The sequence below is a fragment of the Antedon mediterranea genome, chromosome 3 (genome assembly GCF_964355755.1).
Source record: "Antedon mediterranea chromosome 3, ecAntMedi1.1, whole genome shotgun sequence".
NCBI classification, from domain to species: Eukaryota; Metazoa; Echinodermata; class Crinoidea; order Comatulida; family Antedonidae; genus Antedon; species Antedon mediterranea.
The window spans coordinates 16,980,049-16,990,803 of record NC_092672.1 but is presented as its reverse complement, the minus strand read 5'-3'; the positions used below and the strand labels follow the sequence as shown (position 1 = coordinate 16,990,803).

Here is a 10,755-nt window from a genome sequence, read left to right as displayed (position 1 = left end):
TCTGTTTCATTATTTCAGATTTAATCTCTCTAGTCAATATTTTCATACGATTAGAGTCGCCCATCTTAAAGGCTTTACGTTTCTCACACAACAGTAATTTAACGCCTTTCGTGACCCATGGCTTGTTATTATATAGATCAGCGAGAGAGAGATAGATAGATCAGCGAGAGAGAGATAGATAGATCAGCGAGAGAGAGATAGATAAATCAGCGAGAGAGAGATAGATAGATCAGCGAGAGAGAGATAGATAGATCAGCGAGAGAGAGGTAGGTAGATCAGCGAGAGAGAGATAGGTAGATCAGCGAGAGAGAAATAGATAGATCAGCGAGAGAGAGATAGATAGATCAGCGAGAGAGAGATAGATATATCAGCGAGAGAGAGATAGATAGATCAGCGAGAGAGAGATAGATAGATCAGCGAGAGAGAGAGATAGATAGATAAGTGAGAGAGAGATAGATAGATCAGCGAGAGAGAGATAGATAGATCAGCGACAGAGAGATAGATAGATCAGCGACAGATATATAGATCAGCGACAGAGAGATAGATAGATCAGCGAGAGAGAGATAGATCAGCGAGAGAGAGATAGATCAGCGACAGAGAGATAGATCAGCGAGAGAGAGATAGATCGGCGAGAGAGATAGCTCGGCGAGAGAGAGAGATAGATCAGCAAGAAAGAGATATATCAGCGAGAAAGCACATCCACGTCAAACAGCGAAAATGGGACATTAAGTGTTCCGAGAGCCGTTTTCATTGTTTAAGTTAGCCGGAGCCTTTTTCGATTGGCTATAAATAGAAAGTTCCCGAGCATTTCGAGCGACGCGAGTTCGGACTTCCGTGTTTTATAGGCTGTCTAAATTTCCCTTTTAACGGGTTTATATTAAATTATATTGTTGTTTGATTTATTTCTGTTTATTAAGAAAATTTATATTAAACAAAAACCACAACAATAGCAATTTTAGTTGATTATGGATTAATTGATTTGAATTGTAAGATAAACGTCTAAGCCAAGTGCAAACGTAAACAAAGTGAGTCATACGGCGAAAACAAAAAAGTGAAAACTAACTAATCTGTTAAAATAGCTAACATTAATTTGCAATTTTTAAATGAAATTCTGAAAATGCTATAATATAGTCTTATATGCATTTTCAAAGATTTCCAAATATAAGCTTGGAGTTATTTTTCAAACAAATTCTATAAGGAGTTGAAGATAGTGTATTTTGAGCGAAAGTGCGGTGCGCGTAGGCCTAGGAAGACGCGGCAGGGCTGGAATACTCGTTTCCTTAGGCGACGAGAACGTCGGAAGATGCGCTCTATCACTGGGCTCTCGATTTTAGTTCTTGTTAAGTGGATGATGCAGAATCTTATAAAATGGGCTTATAAATTTTAAAATAAAGTGCTGAACTTTCATTTTTCTTAAAATTATGAAGATTGGTGTGAAGTGAGGACTGTATCTGCATGCCTGAACGGTTGACTTGGTAAAATACTGAAAATTCAGTAAATTAGTTAGGCCTAGCTAGGCTAATTAATGTACAGTATATAATGTCATTATTTTTATGAATAGAGCTAAACCTACTAGTAGGCTTACAAGTAATCTCATAATAAATCTTTTAATGTCACCTGTCACTAACATATGATTGATTTAAGTACAGTATATGCTGAAAATGTTTACTTTTTATCGGAGCTAAAATGAAATTTCATGATTCCCTGCTTTTTATTATAATAATGGAGCAATAAATGAAATACAAATACACACCAATTAACATTTTAACTTTTAATATTATCACAAATTTCACCTTAAAAATTAGACAACAAGTTTTCTACATCAAATTAGCTAACATCTTTTGTACTAAGCCTAATCTTCAAAAGATTTTCTATTACTGTAGTAGGCCTATTACCATTATTTATTTGCCGATTTGAAATGTACATTTAAACTTTATTAAACTACTGCACAACAACCAACTCCCACTTGAACCTTTAAATAAGTAAATTAGGATAAGTTAAAGTTTTTAAAAAATAAAATGTCGTTTTGGCAATACATCTATAGATATCCATTATTACAGTATTAATAGTGTTTTTTCACATTATATGCCAGAGGTAAATTAATATGACTCATAAGAAATTGTTGTTGATTTAATGCTATTTGTATTGAAGTATGTAGAACAATCCTCTGTGGTCTGTAAAAAAAAAACAACATTCAATTAATAATAATCATTATTTAATTATATTTGTATATTTTACTTATTTTCTTAGGCCTATAAACAATGCGCGCCCGACAATGAACACGCGCCAATAATGCACGCACTACCCCACTATTATAGGCTAAAGCCTGGCTCTCCTACTGTACTACAGGCCTAGACTATATTGATTTATAAATAAAACAAAGAGGCTTTGTAGAGTTTTATGATAAAAAACAGCTTTCTTATATAGTATATGTTGCCCTTATTAATTTACAAAACCACATTTTTTATCTTATGGCGTAAAAAATGATTTTAGCTACAACCATTTCAACCATTTTCAATAGTGAAATACCCAAGAAGGCACATGTTTAAGCAGCCATTAAAAAACAAAAAAAATAACCCCAACGAGATTTTTTATTAACTACTATTGAAAAATCAAATATTCAGAAACTATAAAACCCACCTTCTCAAAAAATTGCGTTGTTTTATTACAGCCTCAACAAATTAGACGAAATTTTAACATTCGAATATCCTAAAATTGTTTAAAAAACATCGGTGTAATTCACCCTTGTTTCACACAAATATAATGGGTTCGTCGATTAAAAAACAATATCACGTGGTTCGTAGATGCCTTGTCAAAGGTTTTCATAAATTATTCATTAGTAAATAAAACCAAAAGTTCCAATTGGCCAGTTTTCACAAACCTAAGATTTACTTTTCAAAACAAAGTTGCTTCCGGGTAATTGTCCACGCTGTCTCGTGTGCAAAAACGATTCGCTGCCGATAGAGGGCTCACTATTTTTTGTCCCTGGTGAATCGAGTGTGAAAGAGACAGATAGATCAGCGAGAGAGAGATAGATCAGCGAGAGAGAGATAGATCAGCGAGGGAGAGAGAGATAGATCGGCGAGAGAGAGATAGATCAGAGAGAGAGAGAGAGAGAGAAAGATCAGCGAGAGAGAGATAGATCAGCGAGAAAGAGATAGATCAGCGAGAGAGAGATAGATCAGCGAGAGAGAGATAGATCAACGAGAGTGAGATAGATCAGCGAGAGAAAGATAGATCAGCGAGAGAGATAGATCAGCGAGAGAGGGATAGATCAGCGAGAGAGAGATAGATAAGCGAGAGAGAGATAGATCAGCGAGAGAGAGATAGATCAGCGCGAGAGAGATAGGTCAGCGAGAGAGAGAGAAATCAGTGACAGAGAGATAGATCAGCGACAGATAGATAGATCAGCGAGAGAGATAGATCAGCGAGAGAGAGATAGATCAGCGAGAGAGAGATAGATCAGCGAGAGAGAGATAGATCAGCGAGAGTGAGATAGATCAGCGAGAGAGAGATAGATCATCGAGAGAGATAGATCAGCGAGAGAAAGATAGATCAGCGAGAGAGAGATAGATCAGCGAGAGAGAGATAGATCAGCGAGAGAGAGAGAGACCAGCGACAGAGAGATAGAACCGCGACAGAGAGATAGATCAGCGAGAGAGATAGATCAGCGAGAGAGATATAGATCAGCGACAGAGAGAGATAGATAGATCAGCGAGAGAGATAGATCAGCGAGAGAGAGATAGGTAGAACATCGAGAGAGAGATAGATCAGCGAGAGAGAGATAGATAGATCAGCGAGAGAGAGATAGATAGATCAGCGAGAGAGATAGATAGATCAGCGATAGAGAGATAGATCAGCGAGAGAGATAGATAGATCAGCGAGAGAAAGATAGATCAGCGAGAGAGAGATAGATAGATCAGCGAGAGAGAGATAGATCAGCGAGAGAGAGAGAGATAGATCAGCGAGAGAGAGATAGATCAAGGAGAGAGAGATAGATCAGTGAGAGAGAGAGATAGATCAGCGAGAGAGAGATAGATCAGCGAGAGAGATAGATCAGCGAGAGAGAGAGATAGATCAGCGAGAGAGAGAGAGATCAGCGAGGGAGAGAGAGATAGATCAGCGAGAGAGAGATAGATCAGCGAGAGAGAGAGATAGATAGATCAGCGAGAGAGAGATAGATAGATCAGCGAGAGAGATAGATAGATCAGCGAGAGAGAGATAGATAGATCAGCGAGAGAGAGATAGATAGATCAGCGAGAGAGAGAGATAGATCAGAGAGAGATAGATAGATCAGCGAGAGAGAGAGATAGATAGATCAGCGAGAGAGAGATAGATAGATCAGCGAGAGAGAGATAGATCAGCGAGAGATAGATAGATCAGCAAGAGAGAGATAGATCAGCGAGAGAGAGATAGATCAGCGAGAGAGAGAGATAGATCAGCGAGAGAGAGATAGATCAGTGAGAGAGAGATAGATAGATCAGCGAGAGAGAGATAGATAGATCAGCGAGAGAGAGAGAGATAGATAGATCAGCGAGAGAGAGAGAGAGAGATAGATCAGTAAGAGAGAGAGATAGATCAGCGAGAGAGATAGATCAGCGATAGAGAGATAGATCAGCGAGAGATAGATAGATCAGCGAGAGAGAGATAGGTCAGCGAGAGAGAGAGATAGATCAGCGAGAGAGAGATAGATCAGCGAGAGAGAGATAGATCAGCGAGAGAGAGATAGATCAGCGAGAGAGAGATAGATCAGCGAGAGAGAGATAGATCAGCGAGAGAGAGAGATAGATCAGCGAGAGAGAGAGATAGATCAGCTAGAGAGAGTAAATTTTCGCCATTTTTCGAAAAAAAATTTTATGGTCCCCAGCAGGAAAATTTTTCGAAAAATTGCTAAATTTCGACCCTTTTATTTTTTGACATAACTAGTTACTATGGCTCTATAAGATGATGTTAACACAATATATTTGCATAAATGGCAATATTATAGCATAATTATAGAATTTTAAAAATTGGAAATTTTGGCCCTTTTACAAAAAAATTCCTATAGTCCCCCAGAGGGAAATTTTCGAAAATTTGCAAAATTTTCACCCTCTTATTTTTTGACATAACTAGTTACGATGGCTCTATAAGATGATGTTAACACAATATATGTCCATAAATGGCAAAATTTTAGCATAATTATTTAATTTTAAAAAGTGTAAAATTTTTGCCTTTTTCGACCCTTTTATATTTTGACATAAGTAGTTGCTATGGCTCTATAAGATGATGTCAGTACAATATTGCATAAATGGCAATAATTATAGCATAATTTGTGAATTTTAAAAAATGGAAATTTTATTCATTTTTCGAAAAAATTCCTATGGTCCCCCACACCCCCAAGGGAAATTTTCGCAAAAATGGCCAAAATTTAACCCTTTTATTTTTTGACATAACTAGTTACTATGGCTCTATAAGATGATGTTAGCACAATATATTTGCAAAAATGGCAATATTATAGCATAATTATTGAATTTTATAAAGTGGGAATTTTGGCCATTTTTCGACCCTTTTATTTTTTTGACATAACTAGTTGCTATGTCTCTATAAGATGATGTTATCACAATATATTTGGATAAATGGCAATATTATAGCATAATTTTCGAATTTTAGAAATTGGAAATTTTGTCCATTTTTCGAAAAAAAATACTATGATCCCCCGCAGGAAAATTATCGAAAAATGGCCAACTTTCAACCCTTTTATTTTTTGACATAATTCGTTATTATGGCTCTATAAGATGATGTTAGCACAATATATTTGTATAAATTGCAATATTATAGCATAATTTTCGAATTGTAGAAATTAGGAAATTTTGTCAATTTTTAGAAAAAATCTCTATGGTCTCCCGCAGGGAAATTTTCGCAAAAATGGCCAAATTTCGACCCTTTTATTTTTTGACATAACTCGTTACTATGTCTCTATAAGTTGATGTTAACACAATGTATGTGCATAAATGGCAATATTATAGCCTAATTATTGAATTTTAAAAGGTGGAAATTTTGGTTATTTTTTTGAAAAAATTCCTGTGGTCCCCCGCAGGAAAATTTTCGAAAAATGGCCAAATGTCGATCCTTTCATTTTTTGACATGATAACTAGTTACTAGCTCTATAAGATGATGTTAACACAATATATGTGCATAAATGGCAATATTATAGGCTAATTATTGAAGTTTAAAGGTGGAAATTTTGGTTATTTTTCGAAAAAATTCCTGTTGTCCCCCGCAGGAATATTTTCCAAAAATGTAAAAATTGCGACGCTTTCATTTTTTGACATAACTAGTTACTATGGCTCTATAAGATGATGTTTGCACAATATAGTTGCATAAATGGCAATATTATAGCATAATTTTCGAATTTTAAAAAGTGGAAATTTTGTCCATTTTTCGAAAAAAAATCCTATTGTCCCCCGCAGGGAAATTTTCGTAAAATGGCCAAATTTTGACCCTTTTATTTGATGACATAACTAGTTACTATGGCTCTATAAGATGATGTTAGCAAAATATATCTGTATAAATGGCAATATTATAGCCTAATTATTTAATTTTAAAAGGTGAAAATTTTGTTTATTTTTTGTTTGTTTTTCAAAAAACTTCCTATGATCCCCGCAGGAAAATTTTCGAAAAATTGGAAAATTTCGACCCTTTTATTTTTTTTACTATGGCTCTATAAGATGATGTTAGCACAATATATTTGCATAAATGGCAATATTATAGCATAATTTTCGAATTTTAGAAATTGGAAATTTAGTTCATTTTCGAAAAAAATCTTATGGTCCCCCGTAGGAAAATTTTCGAAAAATTGTCAAATTTCAACCCTTTTAATTTTTGATATAATTCGTTACTATGACTCTATAAGATGATGTTAGCAAAATATATCTGTATAAATGGAAATATTATAGCATATTTATTTTATTTTAAAAAGTGGAAAATGGTGCCATTTTTCGACCCTTTTATTTTTTTGACATAACTAGTGGCTATGTCTCTATAAGATGATGTTATCACAATATATTTGGATAAATGGCAATATTATAGCATAATTTTCGAATTTTAAAAATTGGAAATTTTGTCCATTTTTTGAAAAAAATACTATGGTCCCCCGCAGAAAAATTATCGAAAAATGGCCAACTTTCAACCCTTTTATTTTTTGACATAATTCGTTACTATGGCTCTATAAGATGATGTTAGCACAATATATTTGTATAAATTACAATATTATAGCACAATTTTCGAATTGTAGAAATTTGAAATTTTGTCAATTTTTCGAAAAAAATCTCTATGGAATTTCAGGGAAATTTTCGCAAAAATTGCCAAATTTCGACCCTTTTATTTTTTGACATAACTCGTTACTATGTCTGTATAAGAATATGTTAATACAATATATGTGCATAAATGGCAATATTATAGCCTAATTATTGAATTTTAAAAGGTGGAAATTTTGGTTATTTTTTTGAAAAAATTCCTGTGGTCCCCCGCAGGAAAATTTTCGAAAAATGGCCAAATGTCGATCCTTTCATTTTTTGACATGATAACTAGTTACTATGGCTCTATAAGATGATGTTAACACAATATGATAATGTGCATAAATGGCAATATTATAGCATAATTTTCGAATTTTAAAAAGTGGAAATTTTGTCCATTTTTCGAAAAAAATTCCTATTGTCCCCTGTTGAACCCACAAATGTAAAAACGCCCACAAATGTGAAAACAACCACAAATGTGAAAACGCATCACCCACAAATGTGAAAACAACCACAAATGTGAAAACGAATCAACCACAAATGTAATAAACAGCGCCCACAAATGTGAAAACGATCATCGCCCACAAATGTGATAACGCCCACAAATGTAAAAAAAAATGAGAATTTTTCGGCCACAAATGTAAAAAAAAAAATCAGATCAAATTTAATGGTAGACTCAAACAATTTTGATCGAGGTACTACATTATATCATGATTGTATTGAGTTGTTTCAATAATTGTTTGTTAACGATACGTCTGTTAGGGTCGTGGTTAACGCATTGGATTATTATAATTTGCTGCTCATGCGCGCAATATTTGCACGTTAACTCGTTTGTTTAATGAACGTAATAGTTCAAGACGATATTTTTTATTTGCTGCGCGCGTGCACGATACTTAAAGGTCAAGGCCATGTTATATCATTGTTGCTTCTACTGTGTGGTTGTTGGCTTACTATTATGTACGTATAGTTATAAGTCGATGTTCGATGTTTTTTTGAGCGTGCACACGATACAACAAGGTCAAGGTTAAATTGCTACTTGTATGTAGTGTGTGGTTATTAACTCGTTGGCTTACTGTTATGTACGTATAGTTCAAGTCGATGTTCGATTCGATGTTTTTGTGCACGTACACGATACCACAAGATCAAGGTCATATATACTATTGCTAATTAATTCTATTTCTTTAAATTGTCGAATATACGTTTGATAGTAAATCAGTTAAATTTTAATGCATTCAATAGGTAATATTATTCTCCGTATATCTTTATAATTATCCGCTAAAAATAGATATACAAATTAAACAATAAGCATCAGATTAAACCACGAATGTAAATAGTAGTATAGTAGGAAGTTTTGTCCATTAGTATAATTGTTATAGATTTCATAGTATGTTTTATAGAATACATGTTCGTGACAAGTTTGATGCTATCGTATCGTGTATTATGTTTGGTTGGATATTGGTGTTACGGTATTATTCTATGTTACAATTTGTTTATCGCTCTAAAATAAAGAAATATTCTTGTATTAGTTGGTCTTGCTCTAGCTCTTGTATTATTATCTTGTGGTTATAGTTTTGTAAAAAAATTGAACATTAGGAACTACTGCAATAACTGAACGACGAGTATAGCATTGATCTTGTAGTATCGTGTACACCGAGCATCGACTTGGAGCTATAATACGTACATAATACTAATATAGTAAGCCCAACTGCACTTCAAGCAGCAATGATATATGACCTTGTAGTATCGTGCACGCGCACAAAAAAAAAATCGAATCGACCATCGACTTGGAACTATACGTACATAACAATAAGCCAACGAGTTAACAACCACAAGTAGCAATATTATATATGACCTTGACCTTGTGGTATCGTGTACGTGCACAAAAACATCGAATCGAACATCGACTTGAACTATACGTACATAACAGTAAGCCAACGAGTTAATAACCACACACTACATACAAGTAGCAATTTAACCTTGACCTTGTTGTATCGTGTGCGCGCAAAAAAAAAATATCGAACATCGACTTATAACTATACGTACATAATAGTAAGCCAACAACGACACAGTAGAAGCAACAATGATATAACATGGCCTTGACCTTGAAGTATCGTGCACGCGCGCAGCAAATAACAAATATCGTCTTGAACTATTACGTTCATTAAACAAACGAGTTAACGTGCAAAAATCGCGCGCACGAGCAGCAAATGATAATAATCCAACGTGTTAACGACGACCCTAACAGACGTATCGTGAACAAACAACTCAATACAATCATGATATAATGTTTGTCTGAATCTAGCATTAAATTTGATCTGAATTTTTTTACATTTGTGGGCGAAAAAGTCTCTCTTGTTTTTACATTTGTGGGCGTTATCACATTTGTGGGCGATGATCATTTTCACATTTGTGGGCGCTGTTTTCACATTTGTGGTTGATGCGTTTTCACATTTGTGGTTGTGGTAGGTGATGCGTTTTCACATTTGTGATTGTTTTCACATTTGTGGGTGATGCGTTTTCACATCTGTGGTTGTTTTCACATTTGTTGGCGTTTTCACATTTGTGGGTTCAACATCCCCCGCAGGGAAATTTTCGGAAAATGGCCAAATTTCGACCCTTTTATTTGATGACATAACTAGTTACTATGGCTCTATAAGATGTTGTTAGCAAAATATATCTGTATAAATGGCAATATTATAGCCTAATTATTTAATTTTAAAAGGTGGAAATTTTGTTTATTTTTTGTTTGTTTTTCAAAAAACTTCCTATGATCCCCGCAGGAAAATTTTCGAAAAATTGAAAAATTTCGACCCTTTTATTTTTTTTACTATGGCTCTATAAGATGATGTTAGCACAATATATTTGCATAAATGGCAATATTATAGCATAATTTTCGAATTTTAGAAATTGGAAATTTAGTTCATTTTCGAAAAAATTCTTATGGTCCCCCGAAGGAAAATTTTCGAAAAATTGTCAAGTTTCAACCCTTTTAATTTTTGATATAATTCGTTACTATGACTCTATAAGATGATGTTAGCAAAATATATCTGTATAAATGGAAATATTATAGCATATTTATTTTATTTTAAAAAGTGGAAAATGGTGCCATTTTTCGACCCTTTTATTTTTTTGACATAACTAGTTGCTATGTCTCTATAAGATGATGTTATCACAATATATTTGGATAAATGGCAATATTATAGCATAATTTTCGAATTTTAGAAATTGGAAATTTTGTCCATTTTTCGAAAAAAATACTATGGTCCCCCGCAGGAAAATTATCGAAAAATGGCCAACTTTCAACCCTTTTATTTTTTGACATAATTCGTTACTATGGCTTTATAAGATGATGTTAGCACAATATATTTGTATAAATTACAATATTATAGCATAATTTTCGAATTGTAGAAATTGGAAATTTTGTCAATTTTTCGAAAAAATCTCTATGGTCCCCCGCAGGGAAATTTTCCAAAAAATTGCC

The 10,755-nt window shown here is 34.0% G+C and overlaps 1 long non-coding RNA gene across 1 annotated transcript; it reads right to left on the bottom strand.

The window, feature by feature from the left end:
- Positions 1–2,099: 2,099 nt before the first annotated feature.
- Positions 2,100–2,764, bottom strand: LOC140044777 (uncharacterized). The gene is made up of 2 exons (XR_011844493.1): positions 2,641–2,764; positions 2,100–2,174 (listed from the first exon to the last, which is right to left on the bottom strand). It is a non-coding gene; the product is annotated as an uncharacterized lncRNA (long non-coding RNA).
- Between the last annotated feature and the right edge of the window lie 7,991 nt (positions 2,765–10,755).